Consider the following 23,204-nt stretch of genomic DNA (forward strand, 5'->3'; position numbering starts at 1 on the left):
GTCCACTGATAATCTCCCTCGATCTGGGGCTCCACGCAAGACCTCACCCCGTGGGGTCAAAATGATCACAAGAAAGGTGAGCAAAAATCCCAGAACCACACGGGGGGACCTAGTGAATGACCTGCAGAGAGCTGGGACCAAAGTAACAAAGCCTACCATCAGTAACACACTACGCCGCTAGGGACTCAAATCCTGCAGTGCCAGACGTGTCCCCCTGCTTAAGCCAGTACATGTCCAGGCCCGTCTGAAGTTTGCTAGAGAGCATTTGGATGATCCAGAAGAAGATTGGGAGAATGTCATATGGTCAGATGAAACCAAAATATAACTTTTTGGTAAAAACTCAACTCGTCGTGTTTGGAGGACAAAGAATGCTGAGTTGCATCCAAAGAACACCATACCTACTGTGAAGCATGGGGGTGGAAACATCATGCTTTGGGGCTGTTTTTCTGCAAAGGGACCAGGATGACTGATCCGTGTAAAGGAAAGAATGAATGGGGCCATGTATCGTGAGATTTTGAGTGAAAACCTCCTTCAATCAGCAAGGGCATTGAAGAAGAAACGTGGCTGGGTCTTTCAGCATGACAATGATCCCAAACACACAAAGTCTGTGTTGCCCAGCAACAGCCCCAAAACATCACTGCTCTAGAGGAGATCTGCATGGAGGAATGGGCCAAAACACCAGCAACAGTGTGTGAAAACCTTGTGAAGACTTACAGAAAACATTTGACCTCTGTCATTGCCAACAAAGGGTATATAACAAAGTATTGAGATAAACTTTTGTTATTGACCAAATACTTATTTTCCACCATAATTTGCAAATAAATTCATTAAAAATCCTACAATGTGATTTTCTGGATTTCTTTCTTCTAATTTTGTCTGTCATAGTTGAAGTGTACCTATGATGAAAATTACAGGCCTCTCTGATCTTTTTAAGTGGGAGAACTTGCACAATTGGTGGCTGACTAAATACTTTTTTGTCCCACTGTATATGTTTTGACCATGACAGTTTTACAATCTAAGGTTCAACAGCCACACCATTCATTCATTACCAGATTGAGCTGAGGTCTAGAACTTAGTGAATGATTTGTCCCAAATACAATGCTTTTAGTTTTAGAGATGTTCAGGACCAGTTTATTAGTGGCCACCCATTACAAAACAGACTGCAACACTTTGTTAAGGGATTCAATGACTTCATTGGCTGTGGTTGCTGATGCGTATATGGTTGAATCATCAGCATACATGGACACGCATGCTTTGTTTAATGCCCGTGGCAGGTCATTGGTAAAAAAAAAATAGAAAAGAGTAGAGGGCCTTGAGAGCTGCCCTGCGGTACGCCACACTTTACATGTTTGACAATAGAGAATCTTCCATTAAAGAACACTTTCTTAGATAGATAGCTCTGAATCCACGATACGGCAGAGGTTGAAAGGCATAACAAAAAGATTTTCTCAACAACAGGTTATTGTCAATAATATCAAAGGCGGGATTGAAATCTAACAGTACAGCTCCCACAATCTTCTTATTGTCAATTTCTTTCAACCAATCATCAGTCATTAGTGTCAGTGCAGTGCATGTTGAGTGTCCTTCTCTATAAGCATGCTGCTGAATGTCTGTTGTTCATTTGTTTACAGAGAAATAGCATTGTATTTGGTAAAACATAATTTTTTCCAACAGTTTGCTAAGAGCTGGCAGGAAGCTGATAAGTCTGCTGTTAGAACCAGTAAAGGCTGCTTCACCACTCTTGTATAGTGGAATGATTTGGGCTTTCCTCCAGGCCTGAGGACAAAAACTTTCCTCTAGACTCAGATTAAAGATATGACAAGATAGGAGGGGCTATAGAGTCAGCTACCATCCTCAGTAGCTTTCCATCTAAGTTATCAATGCCAGGAAATGTGTCATTATTGACACACTAACTGACTCCCACACTAACTTTACAAAATTCTAACTTACAGTGATTTTCTTTCATTATTAGTTTTTTTTATGCATGAGTACGATGGCTCACTGTTCTTTGTTGGCATGTTCTTGTTTAAATTTGTCCACTTTGCCAAGGAAATAATCATTTAAATAATTGGCAACATCAAATGATTTTGTGATGAATAATTCATCTGATTCGATGACAGATGGAGTTGAATTTGTCTTTCTGCCCATAACATTTCAAGTACTCCAAAGTTTTTTTCCATCATTCTTTATATCATTGATCTTGGCTTCATAGTACAGTTTCTTCTTCTTTTTGTTGAGTTTAGTCACATCATTTCTACATTTGCAGTAAGTCAGCCTGTCAGATATGCAGCCAGACGTATTAGTCACTCCTTTTGCCCCATCTCTTTCAACCATACAGTTGTTCAATTCCTCATCAATCCACAGAACCTTAGCAGTTCTAACAGTCAGTTTCTTAACAGGTACATGTTTATCAATAATTGGAAGAAGCCATTTCAGAAATTCATGAAGTGCAGCGCCTGGATGCTCCTTATTAATCGAGTCATACCAACAAATATACAAATCATCCACATAAGTCACAGCAAAATCTTTTATACACAATTTTAGTCCCATCTTTTGGAACTTTGGTTTTCCTGTATATAGCCACTATATTGTGATCACTGCATCTAATGGGTACGGATACAGCTTTAGAACAAAGTTCTACAGTATTAGTAAAAAATGTGATCAATACATGTGGATAATCTTGTTCCTGTAGTGTTTGTAAACACCCTGGTAGGTTGATTAATAACCTGAACCAGATTACAGGCACTGGTTACAGTGAGAAGCTTCCTTCTGAGTGGACAGCTAGATGACAACCAGTCAATATTCAGGTCCCCAAGAAAGTAGACCTCTCTGTTTACATCACATACACTATCAAGCATTTCACACACATTATTTAGATACTGACTGTTAGCACTTGGTGGCCTATAGCAACACCCCAAAAGAAACGGCTTTAGATGTGCCAGGTGAACCTGCAACCACAACACTTCAGTAACACTTGACATAAGATTTTCTCTAAGCATTCCCAGGATGTGGCTCTGAATGTATACAGCAAAACTGCCCCCGTAAGCATTTCTGTCTCTTCGATAGACGTTATATCCTTGTATTGCTACTGCTGTATCATCAAATGAATTATCTAAGTGACTCTCAGAAATGGCTAATATATGAATGTTATTTGATGTTAGCAAGTTATTGATTTCATGAACCTTATTTCCAAGGCTACATACATTATTTTCAGCCATTTCCTAGGTAGGTTATGGAAAAGAGCAAACAAAGCAAGATACAAAAAATATACATTCAGCAGTCCATTAATCAGTTGATGTGTGTGTGTGTGTGTGTGTGTGTGTGTGTGTGTGTGTGTGTGTGTGTGTGTGTGTGTGTGTGCTGTGGCGTTGAAGCTTCGAACTCTATAGGCTTGGCTCTCTCATCCCTTGCAGGCTGCCACTCGTCTGTCTGGTCGTCTGTCTGCTCTGTGTAGCTCTTCATCTGTTCATCTTTACCGGCTGCCTTAGTGCCTGGCTTAGCCCTAAACGAGACGAACTCCACTCAACTCTATCGCACCGCTCCTACTCCACATGCTTAAAGACACACACACACGCAGACACAGACACATGCACGCACACACACACACACGCACACACACGCACACACACACACACACACACACACACACACACACACACACACACACACACACACACACACACACACACACACACACACACACACATTCCAGCCAGCTCACCCGTGATACAAGTCAGTATTTGACTCCCATCCATGTGTGAGGATGTAGGGCAACAGTGAGTGCTGTTCAAATCAAATCAAATCAAATTGTATTTGTCACATACACATGGTTGGCAGATGTTAATGCGAGTGTAGCGAAATGCTTGTGCTTCTAGTTCCGACAATGCAGTGATAACCAACAAGTAATCTAACTAACAATTCCAAAACTACTGTCTTATACACAGTGTAAGGGGATAAGGAATATGTACATAAGGATATATGAATGAGTGATGGTACAGAGCAGCATACAGTAGGTGGTATCGAGTACAGTATATACATATGAGATGAGTATGTAGACAAAGTAAACAAAGCGGCATAGTTAAAGTGGCTAGTGACATAAGGATGCAGTCGATGATCTAGAGTACAGTATATACGTATGCATATGAGATGAATAATGTAGGGTAAGTAACATTATATAAGGTAGCATTGTTTAAAGTGGCTAGTGATATATTTACATCATTTCCCATCAATTCCCATTATTAAAGTGGCTGGAGTTGGGTCAGTGTCAATGACAGTGTGTTGGCAGCAGCCACTCAATGTTAGTGGTGGCTGTTTAACAGTCTGATGGCCTTGAGATAGAAGCTGTTTTTCAGTCTCTCAGTCCCAGCTTTGATGCACCTGTACTGACCTCGCCTTCTGGATGATAGCGGGGTGAACATTCCGGTGGCTCAGGTGGATGATGTCCCTGATGATCTTTTTGGCCTTCCTATGACATCGGGTCCTGTGGGTGTCCTGGAGGGCAGACAGTGATGCGTTGGGCAGACCGCACCACCCTCTGGAGAGCCCTGCGGTTGCGGGCGGTGCAGTTGCCATACCAGGCTGTGATACAGCCCGACAGGATACTCTCAATTGTGCATCTGTAAAAGTTTGTCAGGGTTTTAGGTGCCAAGACAAATTTCTTCAGCCTACTGAGGTTGAAGAGACACTGTTGCGCCTTCTTCACCACACTGTCTGTGTGGGTGGATAATTTCAGATTGTCAGTGAAATGTACGCTGAGGAACTTGAAGCTTTCCACCTTCTCCGCTGCGGTCCCGTCAATGTGGATAGGGGCATGCTCCCTCTTCTGTTTCCTGAAGTCCAGCATCAGCTCCTTCGTATTGTTGATGTTGAGGGAGAAGTTATTTTCCTGGCTGAGTACGCACCCTTGTGGGGCCCCTGTGTTGAGGATCAGAGAAGTGGAGGTGTTGTTTCCTACCCCACCCCCCGGGGGTGGCCTGTCAGGAAGTCCAGGACCCAGTTGCACAGGGTGGGGTTCAGACCCAGGGCCCCGAGCTTAATGATGACCCTGGAGGGTACTATGGTGTTGAAGACTGAGCTATAGTCAATGAATAACATTCTTACGTGGGTATTCCTCTTGTCCAGATGGGATAGGGCAGTGTGCAGGGCGATGGCGATTGCATCGTCTGTGGACCTATTGAGGCAGTAAGCAAATTGAAGTGGGTCTAGGGTATCAGGTAAGGTAGAGGTGGTACGATCCTTAACTAGCCTCTCAAAGCAATTCATGATGACAGAAGTGAGTGCTACGGGGAGATGGCCATTTAGTTCAGTTACAGGAACAACGGTGGACATCTTGAAGCAAGTGGGGCCTTAGACTGGGTTAGGGAGAGATTGAATATGTCCATAAACACTCTCTGAGGACGCTGCTAGGGATGCCGTCTGGGCAGATCTCTCTATTATGCCTAGGAATCCTTTGTAAAAGATTTCCAAAATTAAAATTACTTGGAGCTGTCCAACAAATATTACAATGTCCAACAATAAATAAATAAAACATTTTAATTTGTTTTGCTCAGAAAACTTAGGGGGCCAAATAAAATCAGTTGGGGAACCCTGACATAGGGAATAGAGTGATATTAGGGATTCAACTTCTGTGTAGAGCAACTAGAGGGAAGCTCAGCAGGGAAAATCCTCTGTCTGTGTAGGACAACTAGAGGGAAGCTCAGCAGGGGAAATCCTCTGTCTGTGTAGGACAACTAGAGGGAAGCAGGGGAAAATCCTCTGTCTGTGTAGGACAACTAGAGGGAAGCTCAGCAGGGGAAATCCTCTGTCTGTGTAGGACAACTAGAGGGAAGCTCAGCAGGGGAAATCCTCTGTCTGTGTAGGACAACTAGAGGGAAGCTCAGCAGGGGAAATCCTCTGTCTGTGTAGGACAACTAGAGGGAAGATCAGCAGGGGAAATCCTCTGTCTGTGTAGGACAACTAGAGGGAAGCTCAGCAGGGAAAAATCCTCTGTCTGTGTAGGACAACTAGAGGGAAGCTCAGCAGGGGAAATCCTCTGTCTGTGTAGGACAACTAGAGGGAAGCAGGGGAAAATCCTCTGTCTGTGTAGGACAACTAGAGGGAAGCTCAGCTGCGGAAAATCCTCTGTCTGTGTAGGACAACTAGAGGGAAGCTCAGCAGGGGAAATCCTCTGTCTGTGTAGGACAACTAGAGGGAAGCTCAGCTGCGGAAAATCCTCTGTCTGTGTAGGACAACTAGAGGGAAGCTCAGCAGGGGAAAATCCTCTGTCTGTGTAGGACAACTAGAGGGAAGCTCAGCTGCGGAAAATCCTCTGTCTGTGTAGGACAACTAGAGGGAAGCAGGGGAAAATCCTCTGTCTGTGTAGGATATAAATACCTCAGGAAATACATAATCAATCCATATTGTAGTCTCCACATTTTAAATTCTCTGACGTCTAAATTCTGCATTTAGCTTTAAACCCAATGACGTCTAAACCAGCCAGTCGGGGCATTTACATTGTTATTATTACCATCATCATGTACGTCCTGCAGACAAATGAAGCATGTTAACATGTGGACTAGGAAGACCAGCAGTCACTAAGGCAAGCCTGACTCAGCTAAATGGAATCCAAATAAAGAGATATTGAATTTGACTCTACGAAGCCTCGTCTTCATTAAACAGACGAGACCAACAGGACAAATAGGGACATAAGTGGACGGAGATCTTAGAGATAAAGAGATATCTCAGAGATATTCTGGATGGATATAACACAGAGAGAGAGAGAGAGAGAGAGAGAGAGAGAGAGAGAGAGAGAGAGAAATCTTAATGTGATCTAATTTCAGCCCGGCATGATGATCAAACAGAGACATGAACTATTCAAAGGTCATGGGGGTCCTTTTCATTCTCTGTATGTGTGAGTGCGTGCGTGTGTCGTTATACACAGCGGTATCACATGGCTATGGAAAGGGACTATAGCCGAGCAGCCAACCAAACAAATGGAGGCAGACAGAAAGCTCTGTGGAACTGTGGAATGTCTGTCTGCTGTTGGCATGGGGACAGTGTGTTTGCATTAGCTTGTCAAGCAGCCTCTTGCTTTGTACATAGATGGCCCATTTCCATACAGGGTTTACTCGTGTTTTACCCAGAAGGCTCAGACTTATCTTATTCAATCTACGTGGGCCAGCACACGTGTCTCTCTGGGCCATGGCTCCGGCAGACCTGCTGTAACTTGAAGCCAATGCCCTGGCAACTGGTACTTTCAGTTGGTCGAGATAGGGCCAGAGTCAGGTTGACTTTTAAGCTCGCTAACTGTGAACTTTAACATCTTGTCACAAAGCAACTGTTTTGATTATGCAGAGGTTGTTGATTCTGCTCTTCACAGGTCCTCACTGTCAGCCCTAGATATGGAAACACCATGTCCCTAGTTTAACATCAGCCCTAACTATAGAAACACCATGTCCCTAGTTTAACATCAGATATAGAAACACCATGTCCCTAGTTTAACATCAGATATAGAAACACCATGTCCCTAGTTTAACATCAGATATAGAAACACCATGTCCCTAGTTTAACATCAGATATAGATATAGAAACACCATGTCCCTAGTTTAACATCAGACATAGAAACACCATGTCCCTAGTTTAACATCAGATATAGAAACACAATGTCCCTAGTTTAACATCAGATATAGAAACACCATGTCCCTAGTTTAACATCAGATATAGAAACACCATGTCCCCAGTTTAACATCAGATATAGAAACACCATGTCCCTAGTTTAACATCAGATATATAAACACCATGTCCCTAGTTTAACATCAGATATAGATATAGAAACACCATGTCCCTAGATAACATCAGATATAGAAACACCATGTCCCTAGTTTAACATCAGATATAGAAACACCATGATAGCAGTGGGTAGAGTGGTGTTATACAGTCTGATAGCAGTGGGTAGAGTTGTGTTATACAGTCTGATAGCAGTGGGTAGAGTTGTGTTATACAGTCTGATATCAGTGGGTAGAGTTACTATACAGTCTGATAGCAGTGGGTAGAGTGGTGTTATACAGTCTGATAGCAGTGGGTAGAGTTGTGTTATACAGTCTGATATCAGTGGGTAGAGTTACTATACAGTCTGATATCAGTGGGTAGAGTGGTGTTATACAGTCTGATAGCAGTGGGTAGAGTTACTATACAGTCTGATAGCAGTGGGAGAGTTACTTTACAGTCTGATAGCAATGGGTAGAGTGGTGTTATACAGTCTGATAGCAATGGGTAGAGTGGTGTTATACAGTCTGATAGCAATGGGTAGAGTGGTGTTATACAGTCTGATAGCAATGGGTAGAGTGGTGTTATACAGTCTAATAGCAGTGGGTAGAGTTACTATACACTCTGATAGCAATGGGTAGAGTGGTGTTATACAGTCTAATAGCAGTGGGTAGAGTTACTATACACTCTGATAGCAGTGGGTAGAGTGGTGTTATACAGTCTAATAGCAGTGGGTAGAGTTACTATACACTCTGATAGCAGTGGGTAGAGTGGTGTTATACTGTCTGATAGCGGTGGGTAGAGTGAAATATATGATGCGAGTGGCTATCGCACACATTGTCGGGCTGTTTCAGGTCCTCATTATGAGTAAAGAAGGCGGTAAGATAGTCCATGGGAACGGGTTATTGATCAAGAGGTATTGATCAAGGTCTGTTACCTGACACACACACATAGTGTCACGCCCTGATCTGTTTCACCTGTCCTTGTGCTTGTCTCCACCCCCCTCCAGGTCTCGCCCATCTCCCCCACATATCCCCTGGGTATTTATACCTGTGTTTTCTGTCCGCCTTTACCAGTTCGTCTTGTTTGTTCAAGTCAACCAGCTTTTTCTATCAGCGCCTGCTGTTTCTCAGTGTCTCTTTTTCTAGTCCTCCTGGTTTTGACCCTTGCCTGTCCTGACTCTGAGCCTGCCTGCCGTCCTGTACCTTGGCCCCTACTCTGGATTACAGACCTCTGCCTGACCTGGGCCTGCCTGCCGTCCTGTACCTTTGCCTCTACTCTGGATTATCGACCCCTGCCTGCCTTGACCTGTCTTTTACCTGCCCCGGTTGTTGCAATAAACATTGTTTCTTCAACACAGTCTGCACTTGGGTCTTACCTGAAACGTGATAGTACGAACGGGCCATGACTGACCCAGCAGACTTGAACCGGCTCCTCAACGCCATCTCATCACAAGGAGCCCTCATTGGTAGACACAAGGAGTTGCTTCGTGGTCTGATGGAAAGGTTCCAGGACGTGGCCGAACGTCACCACCTAGCATTGGGCGCTTTGCGGGAGAAAATCCGTGGGTTGCCTACTAGGCAGCCTACCATGTTGGTAACCTCCCAGCCCCTCAGTAACCCCGCTGGTAGCAGCGCCGTCACCCCGGATTCCCAGGAACCCCGCTTACCTCCCCCGGAGCGCTAAGATGGAGATTCCAGAACCTGCTGGGCCTTTCTCTCCCAGTGCTCCCTCGATTTCGAGCTGCAGCCTTCTTCGTCCCCCTCGGGCCGCTCGAAGATAGCGTACAGTATTATGCTGATGTCCGGGAGTGCACTCGCCTGATCTCGACTCACTCATCACTTTAACCATCCGGATTGATGGTCGGCTACGGGAACGTAGGAGGGAGAAGAGGTCTGATTGTGGTCCCAATCGCTTACTCAAGGATCCCACCTTGCATCTGATGAACTCCAGAAGTCCCCGGCGTCTTTGTCCCCGAGAGGATACGAGCTTACCAGAGTTACTCATAGAGCCTCCGAAGACTGCCGATTTTCCCCTTCCCGAGCCAATGCAGCTTGGCAGGGCTAGGCTGTCTCCAGCCGAATGCATACGCAGACTTAACACCCAGAGTTGTCTGTATTGCGGTATTGCCGGTCATTATGTGTACCTGGCCCTTCAAGAGACTGGTTGGTTGGTAAGAATGAGTACTCTGGTGGGTCTTAAGGATAATGTTGCTTCTCCCCCTGCTCGCCCCCCTCTCCATGCCATCCTGCTGTGGGGTGACCAGTCCAAGTCTCTTCAGATACTCATTGACTCGAGGGCCGATATGAGTCTTATGGACGTTACCCTGGCATCCGAGCTGGGCGTCCCCACTTAACCCCTCTCCATTCCCATGGATGTTAGAGCGCTGGACGGGCACTCTATAGGCCTGCTCACCCACCATACCACCCCCATCAACCTATGAGTGTCGGGGAACCACAGCTAGACGATCCAATTCCTGCTAATTGAGTCTCCGCAGGTTCCTGTAGTTTTGGAATTCTCTTGGTTCCAGCGACACAATCCCTCGATTGACAGGTCTACTGGTGCCATCGTGGGCTTGAGCCTGTTCTGCCACGCCCATTGCCTGAAATCAGCTCTGCCTGCCCCGGCACGTCTTCCTGGGGGCTTGGAAATTGCACCGAACCTCTCGGCCATTCCCGCGGAGTACCAAGACCTCCGGGAGGGGTTCAGTAAGGCCCGGGCCACATCGCTTCCACAACACCGACCAGTACCCAAGGAGCTTAAGCCGGATGCGCTGGCACGCCACTATAGCCCCGTGGCTACACACCCCGGAAGCCGAGACCTTTCCCCCCTGGACCAAAATCAATAGCTTCTCTGCTGTTGGTCCTCTTTTGCCCCGTACCCTCCATATACTTTTCACATGTCTAGATCTAAACCCATGTCTCACAGCCTTTTGTCTCCTGTTTCCAGGTCCTGCCTGACCTGACCCTGGGCCTGCCTGACCTGACCCTGGGCCTGCCTGACCTGACCCTGGGCCTGCCTGACCTGACCCAGGTCCTGCCTGACCTGACCCAGGTCCTGCCTGACCTGACCCTGACCCTGGGCCTGCCTGACCTGTCCCTGGGCCTGCCTGACCTGACCCTGGGCCTGCCTGACCTGACCCAGGTCCTGCCTGACCTGACCCAGGTCCTGCCTGACCTGACCCTGGGCCTGCCTGACCTGACCCTGGGCCTGCCTGACCTGACCCTGGGCCTGCCTGACCTGACCCTGGGCCTGCCTCCCATCCTGTACCTTTGCCCATCTACTCTGGATTATCAACCCTTGCCTGTCGTTTGCCTGCCCTTGTTGTAGCTGTAATAAACATGTTACTTCAACATAGTCTGCACTTGGGTCTTACCTGAAACCCGATACATAGGCTGTGTCTGAAATCTGTCTTAACTACTACTTACTAAAACTACCCTGCATACTGTGTACTACAAACTTTTTGGAACATACAGTACTATTTAGTAAATATATGCAGTAACAAATATCAACATCCTACACATCCGTACTGAAAATGCATCGTCTAATGCACAATCTCGCTTGTTCTCATTTGTACATTTTTGTAGAGAGCGTCCCCTATTCTGATTATCAGCTGTTCCCGAACCAACGGGTGTGAAAAGAGGATTCTCTTCCTCAATAACGAATTCTATAACAAAATGCCAAAATAAGTATGAAATACAGCAAACTCAATTTTCTACATTTGACATGCTATTGAACTATTTTCACCCCCAAAAAGCCTACTATTTTGAACGTAAGTATGGGTATTCGGACATGGCCACAAACACAGACACACACACACACACACACACACACACACACACACACACACACACACACACACACACACACACACACACACACACACACACACAGACACATACACAGACACAGACACAGACACAGACACTGACACACAAACACACACACACACACACACACACACACAAACAAACAGACACACACACACACACAGACACACACACACACACACAATTCACAAGGGAACTACTAGACTTCAAAAGGAGACAAGCTGTTAACCTCAGAACCAATTGTAAAGAATAAATCCACCTCTTTCATGGAAGTCATTTATTTAGAGTTTATTTTTTACAATCGCTAGGACCTATTTCTCAATACTTAGGTCACTTTTTCAAAACTCTTCACACAATTCTCCTAACCAACTTTCAGCTTGGGCACAGCAGTTCATTTCACATCCAAAATGCACTAAAAGTACCAAATCACTTCATACATGTCTCAAATCAACTCATTCTTCCATAACACTAGCAAAGGTTGTCACCCAACAAGCACACTTTGTCACTCATAAAACAATCACCCAAACGACACTAACAACAGGTAGCGTTACACAATGTTTTATTTTGTCAAATTTCTTTACAAAACAATAATGACACTTCTACTGTTTAGAATTCACTGAGGTTTATGTTACAGGAATGAATCAGACATATGCTTCAATATCTTTTATGGCATTGAGTGATTCCAAAATACAAGTATTTGTATATACACCATATACCGATACAGATACAGTAGCTATGCTAGTCAACCCTGTCTTATGTATTTGGCCACAGGTTCTCATCCACATCACATCTTATGTCATCTTGGGGAATACACCTAGGAACGAATCTATTGGCCTGGTCCACCCCTGGCAATCTTCTGCAGATATGTCCAGGCATCCAGCATTCATTGCATCCAGGAGGGACATTTGATCATGTGGATGGTGGTCATAAACCTTCCACTTCCATGATGATAATAATTCCACTATGGGGTTGAGGAATGGAGGGTGAGGTGGGAGGAACATAATTCCACTATGGGGTTGAGGAATGGAGGGTGATGTGGGAGGAACATAATTCCACTATGGGGTTGAGGAATGGAGGGTGAGGTGGGAGGAACTTAATTCCACTATGGGGTTGAGGAATGGAGGGTGAGGTGGGAGGAACATAATTCCACTATGGGGTTGAGGAATGGAGGGTGAGGTGGGAGGAACATAATTCCACTATGGGGTTGAGGAATGGAGGGTGAGGTGGGAGGAACTTAATTCCACTATGGGGTTGAGGAATGGAGGGTGAGGTGGGAGGAACATAATTCCTCTATGGGGTTGAGGAATGGAGGGTGAGGTGGGAGGAAAAGTGACACCATCCTGGGATGGGCTGCAAACCACTCTGTGACTGCATGGGAGGGGTGAAATGCCACATTGTCCCATACAATTACAAACGTTGGCCGATTTCGCCTCGCTGCAATCCTTTCCTCACCTGGCACAACCCTTCCATAGAGGTCACCCAGGAATGTAATGAGACGCTCGGTGTTGTATGGCCCAATTAGCGGGTTGTGTGACAGCAATCCAATAGAGGATATTGCAGCACACATTGTGATGTTGGCACCCCTCTGGCCCGGGACATCCACTGTGGCTCTTTTCTCCAATCACATTCCTTCCTCGCCGCCGTGTTTGTGAGTTTTATGCCATTGTTTCTGATGACCATATCAACGATTGCAGTTTCCTGCACAGCAGTAAAAATCCTACCTCTCCCGCCTGTGGGAGATAACCGTTGGGTACTAAGCAGAAATAGAAAAACAATCACACACAAGTGGGTTTGGAGGCTTTGCTCAATTTACTTCTGTAATGTGCAGTTCAGTCAGATGCAGAATGCACATCTTACCTGTTGTTTTGCCTGACATTTCTCACAATAGATGCCACTGTTGAGCGTTGCAGATTTGTCTGCACTCTCAGACCAGCCTCTCTCATTGATAGACCATGATCTATTACAGGATCAGTTATAGTGGCCCTAATCTCATCTGAGACTACAGCTCTTCCTCTCGGCCTTCTTCCACCACGCATACCTACTCCTCTTCCTCTCCCAGCCACTCTTCTTCCTCTGTCAGCCACTTCTCTATCTCTGTCTGGGTCCATGTTTACATTACAGTACAGCATTATTCCTAAGATGTCCCCTTCTGTATAGATGGTAATGTAATTGAAAGACTAAAAACCGGGGTAGGTGTTCAGCTACAATGAGAATCAGCTGTGGTTGGTCTAATTGTTTTCATAGTATTTCATTTTTTAGATGTGGAATATATTTCAATACGGTATATATATTATATATATATATATATATATTACTGTAGAAATGTAGCAAATTGATGTCTTATTCAATTGTGTGTTATGTTAGGTTTTGAACTTACGTTTAAGAGTTTTGAAAATAGTATGTAAAACCTGTGAAAATTGGCTTGTAGGTACATAGAGTTTTGGTGGTGGTCGTGTCTAAGTGAGAAAAAAATTCATGAAATTTGAAAAATATAATCATTGAATGAAATTTTGTGTTAAAAGCAATGAAAAATGATTCACAGTTTAGCCCACACAGACTGCTGTTGCGTTCACTTGTGAACGGTTTTGAAAACGTGACCTAAGTATTGAGAAATGGGTCCTAGCGATATGTAACAAACTGTAACTCTGCTAATACAGTAAAGTACTATAGGGGTGGATATGTGGTGCCATATGAAGTTTCTGAACCCTTAATTGACCCATATAGATATGTCACAGGTGTGACTAAATACCCTGTAATCAAGCCAGCATATCATTGGTTCATTGACTAATTGATTGAACATCTGAATTGTATTTAAGTGTAAAGAATAAGGCTTGTTGTTAGAGAGAGAGCAGCAGTAACCGTAGACTGTAGTGCCCATGCGCTGCTGTGTTGGGCTAGTTATATTTGACATGGACCATGTGGGGCTGGGTCTGGGGATGGAGGGGGGGACAGGAAGCAGCTGCCATGAGTCTAGCTGACCGCCTCACATCATTCATCTCAGCAGGGCCTCCCATTATAGGGTCAGAGAGAGGGACAGAGGGAGAGGGAGAGAGAGAGAGAGAGAGAGAGAGAGAGAGAGAGAGAGGCTTTAACTATACACATGCAGGCAAACTCGCCCGAGGTAGGCAGGCACACGCAAAACAAATGGTCGCACACACACACCAACACACACACACCATCACACACACACCAACACACACACATACAAGGATGGATAGACAAGCACTGAAATGATTAAACTCAGTCTGCTAAACAAATAGTAGGTTCAGCTGAGGTTCAGGTTAGTTAAGTGCATTGAGGTTCAGGTTAGTTAAGTGCATTGAGGTTCAGGTTAGTTAAGTGCATTGAGGTTCAGGTTAGTTAAGTGCATTGAGGTGCAGGTTAGTTAAGTGCATTGAGGTTCAGGTTAGTTAAGTGCATTGAGGTTCAGGTTAGTTAAGTGCATTGAGGTTCAGGTTAGTTAAGTGCATTGAGGTTCAGGTTAGTTAAGTGCATTGCAGGTTCAGGCATTGAGGTTAGGTTAGTGCATTGAGGTCCAGGTTAGTTAAGTGCATTGAGGTTCAGGTTAGTTAAGTGCATTGAGGTTCAGGTTAGTTAAGTGCATTGAGGTTCAGGTTAGTTAAGTGCATTGAGGTTCAGGTTAGTTAAGTGCATTGAGGTTCAGGTTAGTTAAGTGCATTGAGGTTCAGGTTAGTTAAGTGCATTGAGGTTCAAAATAGAACTTCTCACTTTGTTTGTCACGACCCTTGTTGTTATTTAGCTTTAGCCGACAAAAATAACATTTCAGCAGGAGTTTTACGCAATTTTTTACAGATACTACTTGTGTAATGCTTTGGTACTAAGCAATAACTACTGCATTAATAACATGTAATAACACATTAATTAATTAGTAACTAGATTTAATTAACCTATTTACAGGAGTTCAATTGAGTCCATTTTCATTTATAATCAGAGTTAGATAGTTCCATGATCTCAATCAATTCCACCTCATTAAATCCAGTAGCTCTAATCAATGTTCGTCCTCCATTAAGCTTCTCCCATCATCATCCAGCCATGTGTATCACCTGTGGTACAACACACACACACACACACACACACACACACACACACACACACACACACACACACACACACACACACACACACACAGCTGCCATCTTGACTGATGTGGCTCCAAGCCTTTAGTCCTTGACCAGATGAGGCCCTTCTGCATGCCTGTGTGTGTGCGTGTTTGTGTGTGTGTGTGTGTGTGTGTGTGTTTGTGTGCATGCGTGCAATCTTGTGTGCATGTGAATGTGTGTGTGTGTGTCTGTGTGTGCATGTGCGTGCGTGCATGTGTGCGTGCGTGCGTGTGTGCGTGAGTGCGTGTGTGTGCGTGTGTAATTGGAGCAGGAGTTAACAGACTTTATCAGAGCCCTTGGCTGACACGCTCAGTGATGTTACATCATTGCTGCCCTGCTGCCCTGCCTACATAACAACAATCACATAACACCTCTGGGCCTCAGCAGCAGTGTCAACAAGATGGACCCTCCTAAAGGTGAATAGGTGAATGAAGAGTAGCAGTAATCAGCAGTATTCTCTTACGATTCTAATGTGCAGTTGAATCTTGAATGTTGATTTCAATAAATGGATTGGTAGTTAATCAAATCAAATCAAATTGTATTTGTCACATACACATGGTTAGCAGATGTTAATGTAGTGAAATGCTTGTGCTTCTAGTTCCGACAATCGTTTCTAGTGGCACGCACACACCCTCTCTCTCTCTCTCTCTCTCTCTCTCTCTCACACACACACACCCTCTCTCTCTCACACACAAAGACACGTTGGTTTTACTATCCAAGTGGCGGCCCAAAAATGTATTCCGATTCAAAATCCTATTTTCCCTAACCCTAACCCTAACCCTAAACCTAACCCCTAACCTCAACCTCAACCTCAATCACAACCTTCAAACCCTAAACCTAACCCTAAACTTAACCTCTAACCCTAAACCTAATTCTAAACCTAACCCTAACCCTAAACCTAAACCTAACCCTAAACCTAAACCTAACCCTAACCCCTAAACCTAAACCTAACCCTAACCTAACCCCTAACCTAAACCTAACCCTAACCTAACCCCTAAATCTAAACCTAACCCCTAAACCTAAACCTAACCCTAACCCCTAACCCCTAACCCCTAACCTAAACCTACATTATCATTTTTGGAACCCAAAAGAATAGTAAAGTTAGACACACACACACACACACACACACACACACACACACACACACACACACACACACACACACACACACACACACACACACACACACACACACATAAACACATAAACACAAAGGTCCATCAAGAGTGTCTAACAGTTTAAGGATGTGGTTGCTTTGGGCTTGTCTACACTCTAGTGTTTGTTGCCTTCAATGTTTACCACAGCGACAATAGACTACTATGAATACAGAACACAACTGTTTCACAGACAGAACACAAGCTCATTTTACAAGCCCAAAAAGCCAATGCCCCGTTAATGTTCCCAGCAGTGCCATAAACCAGACGTTAAAGACAGAGAATTCTCCTGCTCCGCAGAGAATGATAATGACAGTGTACTCATGGTTTTAAAGAGGCTTCTAAAGTTTGAAATTTCCACTTTAAAATGTCAGACTTGATTTATCCTAATTAAAAATGTATCAACCCCCTTCAAAAAGGTCTATTAATTATAATCTATATAATAATTAACATTTCCTGTTGTTACAAGATTATTTACCTGCTGTGAGAAACTGGTCAAATTAAAATAACATTTATGTGTAGGTATGTGTCAGCCCCACAGACCAGGGTTCCATCACCGTGTCCACCCATAGGACGAAATATAAGTAGCCACACCTCCTACTGAAACCCCATCACCGTGTCCACCCATAGGACAAATGTAAGTGAAACCCCATCACCATTGGCTGATCTGGCTAAGGCGCGGCTGACAAACTGGCCTTGTTTTCTCTGTGTGCCAATTTATAGCAGAATTAATTCCCCCTTAATAATTCAGCTTTACAGCATAATACATGTTTGTATTCAATGACAAACAAGCTGTAAAACAGGACTTAGAGGAACGTAAGCCAGAGAGAGAGAGCGAGAGAGAGAGAGAGAGAGAGAGAGAGAGAGAGAGAGAGAGAGACAGAGAGAGAGAGAGAGAGAGAGAGAGAGAGACAGAGAGAGAGAGAGAGAGAGAGAGACAGAGAGAGAGAGAGAGAGAGAGAGAGAGAGAGAGAGACAGAGAGAGAGAGAGAGAGAGAGAGACAGAGACATAGAGAGAGAGAGAGAGAGACAGAGAGAGAGACAGAGAGAGAGAGAGAGAGAGAGAGACAGAGAGAGAGAGAGAGAGAGACAGAGAGAGAGAGAGAGAGAGAGAGAGAGAGAGAGAGAGAGAGAGAGAGAGAGAGAGAGAGAGACAGAGAGAGAGAGAGAGAGACAGAGAGAGAGAGAGACAGAGAGAGAAAAAAATATCTAGTTAATATCTAGTTAACAGAAGAAAGGAAGACAAAATAAGGACAGAAGAAAAAGTGAAACCTCTAAAGAAACAAGAGACCATAATACAAGAAACAGCACTATAGAGAGATAGAAGAAATACACAACATTACTTTATAAGGACTGAATTCTAACATAATTCTGCCAAGCTTGATACAGCTTCAACTAGCACCGACGTGTCAAGTGAGAGGTGTCAAAGCCCATTAGCCCAACAATGGCAGGAGAGTCACACAGTCTACCCCAACCAAATGGAGAGGCCTTAGAAGCTCCCTCCTGCTGTTCAGAGGTAATTAAAATACAGTACCCTGTGCATGTAAAGAATAATAAGGCAAGAAAAGATTACAAAATGAAGCTCCTTATGGAAAATCAAGAGACTCTTTTTGCTGACTATTACAAAAATGGGAACATCAGCAACCTTATCTTCCACACAAACCATCCCCTGGCATGGCACAGTGCTATATTAGCACACTACCCTCTTGTTACGAGAGCGGGGATTAACGAGGGGTGGAAACTCAGAATACTTGATAACGAGGACTCTGAGTCAAGTAATATAAATATCTATAAGTCCGGAACAGTAATGGCACAGGGTAATCACAAACAGTTTCAGCTGGACTTTCACCTAATCAAAGAATTAGCCCAGCAGGAGAAGCTCTCCCTTGATAAAGATACCCCCACACCGAGCGGGTCAGACCAGACCTCTTCATTATGTAACCCCACAGACGAGCAACCCCCAGCAGAGAGTCAACCTCCCAGCACAGATTACCACTCCCTCATTGAAATGAAGGACAAATTCACCCAGCTGGAGATAAGGCAGGTGGAGCTGGAACAGCAGGTGATTACACTTCAGTCAGCACAGACCCAGACAACAGTCCAGCACAACAACAGCCCCTTAACCAGACCCGGAGAGCTGGAGGTGGACAGAGACATATCTGCACTTTGGACAGTGGTGAGACAAATACAACAGGAGAAAGAGGAGCAGAACAGAGCACTAGAGGAGAGTGTCAGACTGCTGGTGGAGGAGAGGTTGAGGGGGATGGAGGAGAGGTTGAGGGGGATGGAGGAGAGGGTGAGGGGGATGGAGGAGAGGTTGAGGGGACGCGCGTGCGACAGAGAACAACCCACTAGAGAGGTGGCCACCCCCACAGAGAAGCCAGCAGAACAGCCCACCTCAGCACCCAACAAAAGTCTCGACACCACAGCAGAACAGTCCACACCAGACCCTGACCATAGAGTCGACATCACAGCAGAACAGACAAATGAAGAACCCCAAGCCCAGCGGCTCTCACCCCCTGTGAGCACCCCCCCTGTCAGCCTGCCTGATAGCCCTTCTGACAACCCCCCCACACCCACTGAGGACAAACACAAGACACAGATTGTACTACTTATGGACTCAAATGGGAAATATATAGAAGAAAAACAACTTTTTCCCAAACACAGTGTGTCTAAACTCTGGTGTCCAAACACCCAGCGCGCCCTAGACCTTCTGTCTGAGGCCAAACTAGGGTCACCCAGCCACATAATAATACACACAGGCACAAACGACCTGAGAGCACAGCAAGAAAGAGTGGCCACAGCACTGAAGGGAGTGATTGAAAAGGCTTCTTCTACTTTCCCCAACGCACAAGTGGTCTCCAGCCTGCTACCACGAAAAGACTTCCACCCTGCCACAATACAGCGGGTAAATGCAAGTATTTCCCGTGACTGTGCCTCAAAACCAAATGTTTTCCTGGCCCACCACTCCACCCTGGACTTGAACAGCCTCTATGACCAGGTCCACCTCTACAAGGCAGCAGTGCCCACCTTTGCCCGAACTCTAAAGGACATCGCTCTCAAACGTATCCCCAACACTTCACACAGGAGCAACAGATCAATAGACACCCCACCCAGACCGGCGAGACACCCTCCCAGACCTGCAGGACCCCCCCCCCTGGACCTACACATAGAGGACCCACGCCAAGAGGAATTACATCCAGACCACCGCACACCCAGACACATCCACACCCCCACCCCAACCAATCAACACCCCCACGTCAACCATGCCCACACCCCATTTAGGCCCCCTCAGATCAGACCTATGCCACTCCTGCCCACCCCATGCACCCCACCAACATGGAAGCCACACATACGCCCAGGTAGTGAGCGGGCAAACAGTCCCAACCCCCACTCTCACACTCGCCAATGGCATGTACCAGATGCTCAGCAGGCTCTGCTCACACTTACTGGCCTGAGGCCAAACCACGACCAACAACATTGGACACTCTATGGAACAAAAAGCATTCACTATATCATCCTGGAATATCCAAGGCCTGAGGTCATCTGCCTTTGGCCTGAAGAGCAGAAACCCAGACTTCACCAAAGAAATCGGTAACACAGACATTGTCATCCTGCAAGAAACCTGGTATAGAGGAGACAGACCCACTGGTTGCCCTCTAGGTTACAGAGAGCTGGTAGTCCCATCCACCAAACTACCAGGTGTGAAACAGGGAAGGGACTCAGGGGGTATGCTAATTTGGTATAGAGCAGACCTAATTCACTCCATTAAATTAATCAAAACAGGAACATTCTACATTTGGCTAGAAATTCAAAAGGAAATTATCCTAACAGAGAAAAATGTCCTCCTGTGTGCTACCTATATCCCCCCACTAGAATCCCCATATTTTAATGAAGACAGCTTCTCCATCCTGGAGGGCGAAATCAATCATTTCCAGGGCCAGGGACATGTACTAGTCTGTGGCGACCTAAATGCCAGAACCGGACAAGAACCTGACACCCTCAGCACACAGGGGGACAAACATCTGCCTGGAGGTGACAGCATCCCCTCCCACATATGCCCCCCTAGGCACAACTATGACAACATAACCAACAAAAACGGGTCACAACTCCTGCAGCTCTGTCGCACGCTGGGTATGTACATAGTCAACGGTAGGCTTCGAGGGGACTCCTATGGTAGGTACACCTATAGCTCATCTCTTGGCAGTAGTACTGTAGACTACTTTATCACTGACCTCAACCCAGAATCTCTCAGAGCGTTCACAGTCAGCCCACTGACACCCCTATCAGACCACAGCAAAATCACAGTCTACTTAAACAGAGCAATACTCAATCATGAGGCATCAAAGCCAAAGGAACTGAGTAACATTAAGAAATGCTATAGATGGAAGGAATGCAGTTTGGAAACCTACCAAAAAACAATTAGGCAACAACAAATTCAATCCCTTTTAGACAATTTCCTGGGTAAAACGTTCCACTGTAATAGTGAAGGTGTAAACCTGGCAGTAGAAAATCTTAACAGTATATTTGACCTCTCAGCTTCCCTATCAAATCTAAAAATCTCAAATAGAAAACCGAAGAAAATTAACAATAATGACAAATGGTTTGATGAATGCAAAAATCTAAGAAAGAAATTGAGAAACCTGTCCAACCAAAAACATAGAGACCCGGAAAACCTGAGTCTACGCCTTCACTATGGTGAATCACTAAAACAATACAGAAATACACTACGGAAAAAGAAGGAACAGCACGTCAGAAATCAGCTCAATGCAATTGAAGAATCCATAGACTCTAACCACTTCTGGGAAAATTGGAAAACACTAAACAAACAACAACACGAAGAATTATCTATCCAATGTCACGCCTTGGTCATTATATTTTGTGTTTTTGGTATAGGTTTGGGTAAGCCAGGGTGTGACATGGGTTTATATGTTGTGTTTCGTATTGGGGTTTGTAGTATTGGGATTGTGTTGATTAGGGGTGTGTCTAGTTAGGCTTGGCTGCCTGAGGCGATTCTCAATTGGAGTCAGCTGCTTATCGTTGTCTCTGATTGGGAACCGTATTTAGGTAGCCTGAGTTCGCGTAGTATTTTGTGGGTGTTTGTCCTGTGTGTTATAGTCACCAGATAGGCTGTAATTAGTTTCACGTTCCGTTTGTTGTTTTGCTTTGTATGTTATTTGAGTTATTTCATGTACGCATTCTTTCATTAAAGTCATGAGTAACCTACACGCTGCATTTCGGTCCGACACTCTTTCTACAAACGAAGAACGCCGTTACAGAAACACCCACCACTCACGGACCAAGCAGCGTGTAAACTGGCAGGAGCTAAAGGACGACGTTATGGACAGCAGAAGCATGGAGTATACGACGTGGGAGGAAATCGACAGGTGGGCGGCCGACCCAGAGCGAGTGCAGGAGCCCGCCTGGGATTCCCTACAGCAATGCGAAGAGGGCTATAGACGTATGGAGTCGAAAAGGAAAGCACGGAGGCGCAGAGCGAAAACCGAAAGTAACGGGGGAGAGCGCAGAGAGAGAGTGGCTGAGTCAGGAGTCAGACCTGAGCCTACTCTCCCTGTTAATTGTGAGGAGCAGCAATATAAGGACTTCTGGTCTTGGGAGAGGATCTTAGACGGAAAAGGACCCTGGGCGCAGCCGGGAGAATATCGCCGTCCCAAACAGGAAATAGAAGCAGCTAAAGCGGAGAGGCGCAGGTATGAGGAAGCAGCACGGCGACTTGGTTGGAAACCGGAAAGTCACCCCAAAAAATGTATTGGGGGGGGGGGTTAGAAGGGAGAATAGTTATGCCAGGTAGGAAACCTGCGCATACTCCCTGTGCTCACCGTTGGGCTAGAGAGACCGGGCAGGCACCGTGTTATGCTATGGAGCGCACGGTGTTTCCAGTGCGGGTGCAGAGCCAGCTGCGTCACATACCAGCTCTTCCTATTGGCCGGGCTAGAGTGGGCATCGAGCCAGGTAAGCTTGGGCAGGCTCGGTGCTCAAGAGCTCCAGTGCGCCTGCACGGTCCGGTCTATCCAGAGCCACCTCTACACACCAGTCCTCCGGTAGCAGCTCCCCGCACCAGGCTTCCTGTGCGTGTCCTCGCGCCAGTACCACCAGTTCCAGCACCACGCACCAGGCCTCCAGTGCGTCCCGCCTGTTCAGCGCAGCCAGATCCTGTCTCCTCTCCTGCGCTGCCGGAGCCTCCTGCTTGTTCAACACAGCCAGAGCCTTCCTTCCCTCCTACGCTGTTGGAGTCTCCCGCCTGTTCAACACAGCCAGAGCCTTCCTTCCCTCCTACGCTGTTGGAGTCTCCCGCCTGTTTAGCGCAGCCAGAGCCTTTCTCCTCTCCTGCGCTG

At 45.6% G+C, this 23,204-nt stretch overlaps 1 pseudogene; it reads right to left on the reverse strand.

Annotated features, from left to right (window-relative positions):
* Window positions 1-7,181, reverse strand: part of LOC115116222 (potassium voltage-gated channel subfamily D member 2-like) — a 66,940-nt pseudogene extending 59,759 nt beyond the window's left edge.
* Between the last annotated feature and the right edge of the window lie 16,023 nt (window positions 7,182-23,204).

The sequence above is a fragment of the Oncorhynchus nerka genome, linkage group LG9a (assembly GCF_034236695.1).
Source record: "Oncorhynchus nerka isolate Pitt River linkage group LG9a, Oner_Uvic_2.0, whole genome shotgun sequence".
Classification (NCBI taxonomy): domain Eukaryota; kingdom Metazoa; phylum Chordata; class Actinopteri; order Salmoniformes; family Salmonidae; genus Oncorhynchus; species Oncorhynchus nerka.